This window comes from Panthera uncia, chromosome B1, assembly GCF_023721935.1.
Source record: "Panthera uncia isolate 11264 chromosome B1, Puncia_PCG_1.0, whole genome shotgun sequence".
NCBI classification, from domain to species: Eukaryota; Metazoa; Chordata; class Mammalia; order Carnivora; family Felidae; genus Panthera; species Panthera uncia.
In genome coordinates, this window is record NC_064811.1 from 85,616,773 (window position 1) to 85,629,683 (window position 12,911).

General features: G+C 36.7%; 1 long non-coding RNA gene across 3 annotated transcripts in view; it reads left to right on the top strand.

Moving 5' to 3' along the window:
* LOC125922983 (uncharacterized) overlaps positions 1–12,911 on the top strand; it is a 79,304-nt gene that overhangs the window by 44,351 nt on the left and 22,042 nt on the right. For 2 of the 3 annotated variants that reach the window (XR_007457853.1, XR_007457855.1), the window contains exons 3-4: positions 1,461–1,525; positions 3,817–4,121. This is a non-coding gene — a long non-coding RNA (uncharacterized LOC125922983). Of the gene's footprint in view, positions 1–1,460; positions 1,526–3,816; positions 4,122–12,727; positions 12,785–12,911 lie in introns of those variants that run through there. The other variant, XR_007457854.1, reaches the window with a different exon arrangement.

Sequence of the window (12,911 nt, forward strand, 5' to 3'; positions counted from 1 at the left end):
TATAAATTAGCTCTCTCCTACAGAAGTGCCTACCTTTTGCTTCCAGCCAGATAATGGTTTACTTTATTGCCAGCGGCAAATAAGGATTAAAATTCATTTGACTCAAGCCAACTGTGGACCATGAAGTAGAGTTGAGGCAAGGGCAAAATGATTCTTTTCATTCCTGATCTATTTGTTTAATTAGAAGTTACAATGCACTCATATTATCATACTCCTCACTCATCATTTTTAATCCAGGAGAATGTATGATTGACCAACTGACCTATTATTCTTTCCTTTTTCTCTGAAACCTTTTATCTACTTCACTATTTCAAACTCCCATGAGGCAAATAAGGTAGGAAAATAGGTGTTTTGATAAGGAAATGCTAACACAGAGCAACACAGGTGTGGAAGGTCGGATAAATCTCTTCAGAGAGAGTGCATACAGAAGTTTCAGGTTTGTGAATAGACAAGAGGGAGAGATATTAAGTTTTGTACTGGTCCTAATTAAAAATTTACCAGTATTCACTATTTTTGACAATGCTGAAATGTAATATGGTGGTGCTATCACCATTTCATGGAGAAATTGCTCAGAAACCAGGGAACTGAAACATACCGCCTTGCAGTTCGCTGGCTAGGTCAGGTACCTCAATTTCTTTCCTTTCTATGAGGCTTTAGGAGTCAGTAGAAAAAGCATGGGTTTTGGAATCAGACAAAATTGATTTTAAATTTGGGATCTACTACATATTAAACGCTGTGTGATTTCAACATGTCACCTAACCTCCCTGGGCAAGTTCCTGCCCATCTAAAATTGCATTTATAATACCTAATCACTAGGACTTTGGGAGAAATTCGGTTAAATTATGTAGCAACATATCCAAGTGGTTTGGGGACACAACAAGCTATTACCTTTCTGTCTGTCTTAATAGGAAAAACAACAACAAAATACTTCCAGCTAATTCTTGATAAAGAATGCAACAAGGAAAATCTCACTTGATCATTTGCTTTTTAAATGACAATTTCAAATGCTTCTTCTGAAATGTCTAGGGATTTGGGGATCTCGGGACTCTAATAAAAAGGGGTTCCAATTCCTACCCCCAAATGGCAGTGTACCGAAGCCACACTTAGCCTTCATGCAAGATTCATGACAATCTGGGGACTGGCTGGGCTCTGACACCGTATTAGATATGTGAAGATCCAAGCTGCTCTCTACATAACTCAGGGCAGAATAGGGATTGCTTTGTAGGTACCCTGGCTGTTTTAAAGTTTTCTTTTAACCCAGTGACTTTGAAATTTCTCAGTATTTTTTTTGTGTGTGTGTGTGAGTGAAAAGAGAGTCAGACAGAGGAGAGCTGACATTCCCTAGGGACAAATCGTGTTTTCGGCTCCTCTTTATACCAAAGTTCTTCTTGCATTTTATCTTATATCTCCTCCTACAAGCTAAAGATATGAGCAGTTCTTCTTTTCTTACCAAATTTAAGGGATGGATGCTGCAAGGACACCCATCGTCCATTGGATCTTAAATGCTTTACTCGATGTATAGAAGGTAAGTGCAGGAGTTTTCATTAACCCCTAACCCTGAATTTAGCCCTGTGTTCTGCTCATGTCTCAAGAGGGTGGGAGCCCCTGAATGAGCTCCTTTGATTGCCCAGGATAATACTCCCAGAATTCAGTTGTGAAATCTATACCAGGAGCTAGCAAAAATTGAGACTGTGATTCTAAGAGGAAAAAATAAAATGGATGTAATTCTACAAGGAAGGAGAACACCACCACCTGTAAGGATGGGCCCAGTACCCAACCCAAATTATTCGGGGTTTTTCTGAAACCACTGTGTCCCACGTCTATGGATCTCTTATATGAGCAATTGTCTTTCTTGCTTTCTACTATAAAAATAACATACTTCCCAAATTTATGATTTTATGATTCAAAGACAAAAGTAAAAATGTTTACTGGAAGGGAATTCGGTAAGATTGTTTTAAAATCATTATGTAAACATCTTATAGCTTCTAATATTTTTAGTTTTATTGGATTTTATGTTTAAAAAAGAAACTATTTTAGGCGATACTTTTAAAATATACATTGAGTATATTTCTTCACAGAAGACGGTAAGTTTCGTTTTTTGAAAGTTACCTCTGAATCCATATGACAATTTCTATAATTTTTCTCAGTGCCATTTGTATTGCTAGAAAGTTAATTTTTTAAATTTCATTACAAATAATCAGAATAACAAAATGTAAGAAACCAAATTTTTCAATTTATGTTATGTGGGGAAGGGGGCATCTGGTTGTCTTACAGACTTGTGCTCTGGAAATTAAAATTATAAACTCACAGAACATTTTTTTCAAAATATGAGTTTATTTCATATTAAGCAGGAGCCTACTCATAGAAAGAAAACAAAATCAGAGGTTGTCTACCTAGAAAATCAAGCATTCCATGAAGGATCAGGTAAAAGTAGGATCCAGACTTCTTTTATTTTTAAATTTTTGGTAACTAGGAACCAAGGGGGTTTCAAAAAGAAACATTTCCTTTCAGTTATTTAATTTTGGGGGGTAACCATGTAGCTGACCCCCACCACTTGCACACAGAATCCACACAAGGTGATTTGTACAAATGTTAACCTGCTTTCCCCAACCTGCCCTTTATAGGAGGTTAGAGAGATCAGGGGTGACAAGTTAGAGCTCCAGCGCTGCTATGAAGAAGGAAAACTCTAATAGAAGTGAGGAAGAAGAAAAAGTCATTAGAAAACTCTGTGAAGATCTATTTCAAAATACTGTACTTGCTACTGATCAGGACTCAAAATATGGAAGAGGTATCCTCAAAACTGCCACTCGAGAACTTTTTAATAAAAGTTGTCTTGATCATTAGTAAACCTCCCAGATTTTTATCTACTCTTTCAGTGTCTACTATGGTTAGCCAGGTGCTAACCACACAGAAGTGAAGTTGGCTCATTGGCCTTCCTCGAGAAGCTCACAGTCCACATATAACGCAGTACTCTGAAAAAAGTACTGTGCCAGACACTAGATGGAAGAAGGGCTCTTAATCCAGCCTCAGGAGAGAGGGAAGATTTATAACTAGATTACTAGCTCTCTATAAACATAGACCATGCCTCCATACTTCAACAACTTCAGTACCAAGCTTTCTATACGACCTCTAAAAGCTTCTCAAAGACTTTGGTGACAATCTCAGCTGAGTCTCACAGAATGAGCAGGAGTTATACAGGTGATGACAACAGCAATTTCTTTTCCGGCATGTCCAAGAGTAGAGGCTGCAGGGTAAGGTAAACTCTTAGAATAGTAAAGCAAGTTATAGATGTGGGTGAAATGCTGAGTGTTGGTGGGAAGAGTGATGAGGCTAGATGGATACGTGGGATCATATCTTGAAAGACTTTTTGGTAGACCATGATAAGAAATACAGATACCTTATAGAAAAATATCAAACTTCTCATCTTAAGAGGTTGAATGCAGCAATAACACAGTACAATGTGTGCCTAGATTATTGCTATAAGAGCACAGTGGAGAGTCAATGTAATCAAAGCTGGCTGTCCAAGAGACCTTATCAAAAATGCGATCCTCGAGTTTTGGATGAGCAAAGTGAAGAGAGATCATATTGTAGGAAGAGCAAAATGCACATCTTAAGATGTGGAGGCATAAAGTAGCACAGTATTTAAACAGTGCAATCTACCTGCAGTCATTAGTGATGAAACCAGAGAAATGAGAATAAGCAGACAACGGTGGTTTCTGTAGGCTAAACTAACACATTGCCCTTTACCCTGAAGGGAATGGGGAAACATTGAAAGATTTCAAGCAAGGGAATTACATGAGAAAATTTCCATTTCAGAAAGACCTGCATATGATATGGCTGAGAAGTAAGAAAACCAGTGAAAACGGTTCTCAAAATGCCTACCACCCTAGAAGACGTTTTGGAAATTTGAGAAGTTTTTGTTATCATGGCAGTTCAGAGGCATTATGGCATGTAGAAGATGAAAGTACAGGGATGCTAGAGACTTTGCAGTGCCTATTGTCCTGAATAAGGGAGATGGTTCCTGTACCTGACACTACTTTCTAATGACCTATTAAACATTTAAGTGTGTGAAAAACCTTTTACTGATTATCTGAATTAGAATCTAACATCATTTCTCATATTAAAATAAGTTGATTTTTACTGTTTTAATATACACTGAATTTTACATGGCAGCAGAAGCCATCCAAATAGAGGTAAAATTTTATTCTATTTTCTTTGGAACTTTGTCAATATTTGTTCACCATTTCAGAAACAACAACAGCGACAATAACAACTGCCTGTCACCAATGTGACACACCGGAATCAGTCAGTTATTACAGCTGCTGTATTCCCTGGGCTTCCATGGGCACAAGCTTCCAGGCTTGGACTTCAGCATCTTTTCTTCCCCAAGAAAAGGTACAGGATACCATCTAAAGCCTCCTCTAATATTCTATGACTTTCTGAAAGCTATGACAATGGGGGTGAAAGTCTTCTCTCCATTCCCTGACTAGGACCACCAAAACTCTAAGCACCACTATCCTGACCTTGACACCAGCATAACTGACCACATGAATCACATGTGTTAGTGACCACACGACGTATGCTCTCAGCAACCAACAAAGTAACCACATTATTGTTACGTACACAAAGTACATCTTTAGTATTCACATGTCTATAAGAAGGTAAATGGTCAAAAAAAAAAAAACACCTCAAAATGTGTAATGTACACATAGCAGGTGTATAAGAAATAAAGTTTTGCCAAACTGCACTAAAATTTACTCCATGACAAGAGCAGTGCATTTTCTCCATGGCTGTCATAGATTTCATGGATCCTGAGAAATCCAGCCATTTTTAGAAATCCCATGAAATTTACCTTTTCACTCGAATCCACATGAAATCAAAATTTTTCCCTATGAGTCCCCATAAAATTGGCACATTTCCTCAGAAGACCCCATGAAATTATAAAGAATATTGCAGATTCTTTGCTCCTGGCCCTTGCTGCACATCTTAAAGAGACAGGTTAGATTGCAGAATTATTCCATTTTTCTGTTGATATTTACCTAAAATCATGATAAAGAACAAGGCATCAGTTGTTAAATAGATCATTTCCAAATGAAAAGAGAACTCGAACATACTTTGGATAACCAGAAAACATATAAGAGAAAATCTCTTCAAATTAAAAATAAGTAATATCCCAAGAAACTGATAAAAATATGAACTTGCCCCAATTTTCCCCTAAATAAAATTATCATTGTAACTCATTTTTAAAACACCCTTTAAAAATACCTAAAATTTCCCTAGAATCCATCTAAACTTTGACAGTATAAACATTTCTGGAAAACCACCTGAAGTTAGGAAGTTACAAATGAAAGAACTATTCCAGTTTTTCTCACGTTCACAAATGATGTAATACTCAAGCCAAAAATAAAATTTTCCCCAAAGCAAAAAAGCCAGATTTTCATATATGGGTTTGCAATGGCAAACAGTGTCTTTTATAAAGTTCTACTTCATAAGATGTTGCAAAAATCAAATGAGGTCGTGGATGTGCAAGAGCAGACTGGTGCTTTAGAAACAGAATAGTAAGGTGGGATGGTTTCAGATTTAATGAGAAAATATTGATTATAATGAAAAATATAGGTATTTATGCTAAAAGTAGCACATGCATTCAAATTAACACAAAATGAATACTCAGCCTTTTCTCTTTACAGAGAAAAATGGAACATGAAAAAAAAATTAAAACAGCATTACAGCAACACAAAATTGCAACAGATATATGCGTTTAAAATATGACTACTTATTTGTTATGAAAATGAAAATAACACACATATTTCATATTTGTACAGAGGTCATAAAATCTGACCCTCTTGGTTTTAACTGGATCTTGATTCCCTCGGGGTTGTTAAAACAAAACAAGCTCTCCATGCAAGTAGAAGGCCACACTCAAAACGCTCTTTCTTGAATGTGAGCCAGTAGTCCACTCAAAGGAGGGAGTTTTGCTTCAGAAATATCCTCCTGAGTGGTAATTGACCTAACAGAAATTCTAAGCTGCCTTCACACTTTTATTCTGAATCACGTGAATATTTATTCTTTTCTTAGATTAATCATCCACAACCACAAATCCAGAAAGATGCTGGGGAGGACCACAAAGACTAGTATAACAGAGTTAACTCCAAGCTGCCCGCTAAAAATTTTAACAATATAAATTATAAGTACCACCCCAAAACAGACAGAGAGGAAAGAGTGATTTACCTTGTTCTGATATTTGGAATTCTGATTTTGATCCAGATGGGAGAGATTATACTGTCCTGGTAAAACATCAGCGTAGAAAGAAAAGTGCTTCTTCTGGCTCTTCACCAACACTGAAAGGATTCTCCTTCAGGTTAATCAATCTGCTGAATTAACTTTCGTTCTGTTGTCATGAGATAACCTTTCCAGCTCCCTGCCAACTCACAGCAGATAGAACACGGGGTTGAAAATCAGGAACAGGGTTCTAATCCTAACTTTGCTATTAAATAGGTATGTGGACCTTACACACTTCAGTTAACCTCTGGGAGCTTCATTTTCCTTATCTGTAAAATGGGGACAGTAATCCCTGTTCTGACAATTTTTCAGAGTTTTAGTAAAGTTCATAGCACATCTTCAAGGGAAAAGTGCTGTACAACTGTAAAAGCCCTTCTCAGAAGGAAACTCAGCAAGCAGAGGACCTCCAGGAGTACCCTTCGAAGCCACCCCCAGAGCATGACTCTCAAGCACTTCCTGCATTCACGATGTTTGGACTGAGCAGAGGAGGCACAAATATTTGTCAGCAAATCACTCTTTATGCCGCAGGTTTCTAATCTAGAGACAACCTGGGTCATGAAATTAAAACTGATCTTTCTCATGTTATAAGAGGTTTTGAGCAATCAGTGCTTAAAGCAAACACACATCTTTGGTAAAATGTCAACGTTTTATCTATTGATAAATGAGTTTCGTTCTTGGCTCTGCTTAATGGTAGGTTGTATTATTTTCTTCACTTTGTTGATGAGGAAGCCAAGATACAAAGAGTTTTAGCTACTGTCCTAGGGTCCCCGGTTATGAAACTGGGACTTGATTCCACATCATCTTAATTACCGGGTCACAGGTCCGATGAGGCCTTTGTCTTTGTTTCCACTGATATTTGAGAGTGGCTTCTAGAAAGCTGTGTTAACAAACAGGATTGTCTGGAATTTTTTTTTGTGAGAGAATGTGGGAATGGAGAGTGAAATGTAGGGATTGTTAAGGAAAAGTTATAGAAAGGTAAACAAAAATGCTTAGTTAGGAAATGCAGTTTTACATTTTTCATGTTCATTAAAAATCAGAATAAACAAATATGGTTAAAATTACGTAATAAAAAATTGTTGTCACTGATCAAAAATGAAACTGCTACTACTATATGTTTTCTGTATGGCCTTGCCTAGACAAAACAAACACACACAGGAAAACCCCACAGTCTGACCTGAAGGCCCAGATGCTCACTATGAAACCATGTTCACAGAAGTAAGGAGGTGAGATGGAGTGTGGAGGAACTGACCCACAGAAATGCTACTCATCTTGATGCCAAGGACAGTTTGCTTCTCCCAAGCTGTGGGGCTACTTCTGACTTGAGACATTTAAATGAAGTGATTACTTGGCTGAGTTGTCCCAAAGTCTGTCTATCACACAGACTCCACAATGCAACTTTTCCCAAAATGTGCTGAGTATTAGAAAAAATGAGTGTAAATATGTCACAAATGATGATTAATTCATCTGAAGTATCATAGGATGTGTGGAATTTTAAAAATAAAGAGTAGGAAAAGAGTCGGTTAATATACTTCAATAAACGATTATATTTTATGTTTTCTTTATAATATCAATATCCTGTGATTTTTTTATTATAAAAAATGCATTTGTTAATTCCTCTGTTCACTAATTTCAGTTACTTAACGAACTCATACTTTGTGCCAGGCACAAATTCACAAATGACCATGATCCTCTCCATCTCTTGTCCTCAAGGTCGTTTCAGGGCAATGAAGTAGAAGTCAGCCGTCAGCAACTGAAATAGGGTTTGTAATTAGAATGTTGCATGGTGCTATACTAGTTGCCTCAGAAGTGGATTAGCAAGAATTGATGCCTTTCCTATGGTCGAAGCAGCAGCTAGGCTTAAATCAGTATGTTGATATCACACCTAAGAAGGCTAGCAACTGGGCAGAGATATCCAGGCATCTGGAGGCTGTGGAGTGAGGGTGGGAGGTTCATCAAGGAGGAGCTGAGGAGCGTTCAGAAGATTTCAAGCAAGAATAGATTCTCACGTCAGAACACTGTGTAACGAGGCTCCTGAAGAGTCCACATGTGAACCTCAAATAAGTGCTCTCATTTGGGTACTTTGCCACCCAGATAGTACCTATGACCAGTTGAAGATCGCCAGGGAAGAGCAATGACTGACAGGAGTCTGCAGCAGCATCCACAAAAGACACACGACTAAAACCCCATGACAGATCCCTCCTGCTTATTTCAACACAAAACCAAATTGTGAGAGGAGGAGTTAAGTAGCAGATAAGCTCCGCCCCAAACTTCAATTATTGGTCAAACCTGGGCTGGAGAGAAGGGGGCATTACACTGGATATAAGATTGTAATTTTAAGTTTCACTGGATTGATCTTCTTTATAATACCTGAAAGTGATCAGGCAGCCATGAATTCACCTGTTATTAGATGGGAAAACCATTTGAAGGTGGTCATTTGAGAAATAAAAAAACTGTATCTTCTTTGTAAGTGGGGTGGAGTTGAGACTATTCAAAATTATAGTTACGGATGTTATAAATAAGATATAGGTGTAAGCAAAGGTATGGTGAGAACACACAGAAGAGACAAGAGACAAAATATTAGGATGCCAAAGAAGTCTCAGCAATAGTTATAGTTATGAGCAGACGATAACCTCTGTTAACCTCTTAAACCTCCTCTTTTCTTTTGTAAAATTACTTGCCAGTCGCTGAGCCATGTTTATTTCCACCTTAATTCTGGATCACTGGCTTTAAAAATAGCCAAGGACTAGCTTTACATAATGTATAGACTAGTCCATTATTTTTTTTTAAATAAGTGAGTTCCACTTTGAACAGTGGTGATTTCATTGCTTTAACTGGCTGACTCACTTTACAGCATTTTAAGGATGGAGAACTTTGTTCTCTGGTTGTAAAGAGAAACATGAGTGTCTCATGGAAGCACAGATTTCAAAAACCCTATCATTTGTGTTACTTATATTTCTCAGGAAGACAACAAGACAAGGAGAACACAAGCATAAATAAAAGACATTCTCAGGAACACCAGTGCCAGGATTTTGGCCAAGTCAGTGCAGAGATGCTGTGTAGTCTCATACACATCAAGTTGGAAGCTGGGACCCAGGAGGGTGATGTTAAACCAGGTGGCCTCATCCTTAGGAACCACTAGGGTGACTCCACCCTACCTGCCACCTGCCTCTCCCTTTCCCGTTGTAGAGAGTGCTTTAAAGAGCCAAGTCCAGGAACTAAAACAAAGAAGCCATTTCCTTTTCTTCGTTTTCGTTTCTTGTGCCTGATGTTTATCTTCAACCCCTTTTGTCTCATACCATGTGTACTATGACTATAAGAAATGAAATGCAAACCCTGTGCAACTAGAGTGATTTAAGAGAATAGATTCTCAAGCCAAAGCAGCAATTTTATTCAGGAAGCTTTTAACGTGCCTTTCTCTGACAATGCTTTTCCTTTCATGTAATTAAGAGATTTCAAAACCTGGAAAACATGAATGGTTCTTGCTCATATGTATGCTCATATGTATGCCCAGATATACACAGGGCTGATAAGGAATCATGCACTATTTTGTGTAACTAACCAAAAAGTATTCTTTTGCAGTTTGGAGTTAATCATGGTCATCTTCACTTGTGGCTGAGCCTGGCCCAAGTTGTATAATGAATGTTCAAAAGTGACTTTATGCTACAATGTTTAAAACTGAAAAGAGAGACTTTTTAAGTGGGAATAATAAAATTGTCTAGTTTCACAAACTGAAACTTATTCTACCAATAAAATGCTGTTGTTTTTCAGCATTTCCTATACATTATTACTTGCAATATAGGAAAGTGATAGTATTTAGCACTTGGTTATATGGACTAGCAGTAATGATTTTTCTCCATCACAGACATTTAGAATTTATTATGAATTAGATTATATAATCACATATCCCCTTTATCAAAAATTATGACAATTCAAGTGTATAATTTAAATGTACAGTGTGAATAACATAAATATTTGAAATTTTATATATATATATATATATAAATATATATATATTTTTATATATATATATATATATATATATGGAAGGATATATGAGATATATATACAAACAAGGTATATTTTGTATCACAATTCTCAGATTTATTAAATGAAAACAGACTCTGGTTTTCAAGTTTGCACACTTCTAGCTTTTATGTTCTTGCTCTTGGGTTTTGTCTTGCTTTGATTTGCTTGGCAATAAAATAAAACAAAACAAAAAATAAATAAAATAAAAAAATAAGATAAAATAAAATAAAATAAAACTAAACAAAATAAGATAATGAAATAAAACATAGTGACTCTCCCATCTCCATTTACAAATTTGGGGAAAGTGGCTTGGTTGACCCTAGATAAGTTTAATTACTTAACACCAATACCTATGAAAGAAAACACCTTCAGTAAAAACTATCAACAACAACAAAATAAACCTAAGTTTAGATGCAGTTTTGCCCTTTGGAAAGTAGATTCGTGTTTCCTAAAAGGTTGAATGAGTGTTTACTATATGACCAAGCAAATCTACTCCACAGAATCTGCCCGCATTCCCCAAAATAAAAGTATATTGTCATGAAAAAATGTAAAGTGAATGTTGTTCATAGGAGCACTGTTCATAATTAAAAAATAATGGAGACACTTCAAATGTCCATCCAGAGTAACTGGCAAAGCTAACTGTGGTATGTCCGTTCAATTGAATACTACTCAATAAGGAAAAGGGAAGGAATCCTGGGTAGTGTAGTCTGAAACCCCAGAAACAGCACATTGAGTGACATGGGCCACACCCAAAGGACTATGTGCAGTGGGAGTGCATTTATGTGGAGCTTCTAGAAACAACAAAACTACAGAGGCAAAGAGCAGACCAGTGTTAGCCTCAGGCTGTGATAACAATGGGAACTTGCTGAAATGGGCATTAGGGAGCTTTTGATGGGTAATGAAATGTTGTATAACTAGACTGTGTTGCTGACTGAACAATTGTAAATTTAATAAAACTCCATCAAAGTGTACATATAATATCAGTAGATTTAATGGTAAATGACATGTACATAGAGCTTCTAAAAATCTAGGCTTGTTCTATTCTCCTTCTGCTAATACTTCATATATTTCTCTGCTTTTTATTCATGATCAGAGTAGAACATTTTTCATTCTGTGATCTTCTACTGAAAACTCACCAAATATAGCAGCTCTTCATATCTCCCTCCTTCTGTCTGCCTGGCTTGTTCATTCACTCACTCATTCAATTATTCAACAAAACTATATTGAGCATCTACCAAGTATCAAACTCTGCTCTAGGTGCTGAAAATGCAAGATGAATAAGTCATCTCCTAATGCTCCTCTTTTCTTCTCATGATAAACTCTGTCCTCATTTTAGAGCCACTCTTACCCCATCTTCCCTATTTATTCTTATGATCCTATTTAGGTCAGCAGTTTGCAAGTTGGTTCAGTGTTTTGCAGAAGTGCTACCTTGAAGTGTCAATCTTTTATACTTTCATGAATGTATCTTTAAAAGACTTAACCAACTCAAAATTAAGTAATCCACCACAATATTTATTCTGTGGTTTCTTCCAAAGACAAATATGCCAGACAACACAACTGGTTTGGAAGAAAGGACTTTTACTTATCCCAGTAATATCAACTTTATTATCCCAGCTAAGGCAGTTCTGGATTTGTGAAAGCTGGCTTTCCATTCTGAAGAACAGAATTCCAAGCTTTCTTTGGAGAGATCCCTAAATCCAAAGCTGCCCTTTGGGCTGGGATCCATTTTCCAAACTAAGTGAGATGGATTTAACTAGTATCCAGAAAATACTTATGACTTACCTGTATTTCCTAGATTCATCCATTCACTATTCCCACAAGAATTTCTGTCCTGTAACTCTTGTGCATTAAATATCAAGCTATATACTGGTGTGCAGGTTGAAAAAGGTCTAGAGTTTGCCCTCAAACTGCTTACAGTGTGAGAGATAGACAAGTAAAATGACAAACTAACAGGAGAAAAATAAGGAAAACATATACAGAGAATAGAAACAATGTAAATAGGATTATATCCATATAGTTTTGTCTGTAGGTGATAGTTGATTTTCAAAAATAAGTAGGAGTCTGATAGACATAGAAACAGTAGGATGCTAAGGCATCCAAGCTAAGGGAACAATGTATGCAAAAGTCATCATGTTCAGGGAATTATATATAATACAGACAGTTGCAGTGCATGGTTTAACTGGGGAAGTGGCTTGACAAAACTGAAGATTTATTTCAAGAGTTGAAAGATGAAAGAACTTCTATACTATTCAAGAAATTATACTTTATCTGATAAAGGGTTTTAAGTAGGCAAGTAACACGAAATGGACAAACTTTATGGCAGTATAAGACATGGGGGATGACTGGTTTAAATTTTTTAGGTGATAAAGGGGATCAGGATAATTTCTCACTTTCTCCCCCCCCCCCCCCCCTTTTTTTCCAGAATTGATCATGACCTAGTGGTCAGGAAATAATTCTGCTATGTCTTACAACTTGAAAAGTAAGTGTCCCTCAGATTTTTATTATGTAATGCCCAGAAGCTTCTCATTAAACATTAGTATGCTAGTTTTCCAAGTCTAGATCAGCAATTCGAGTCTATTGCCTCTATGCATAATTTTGTTTTTTTT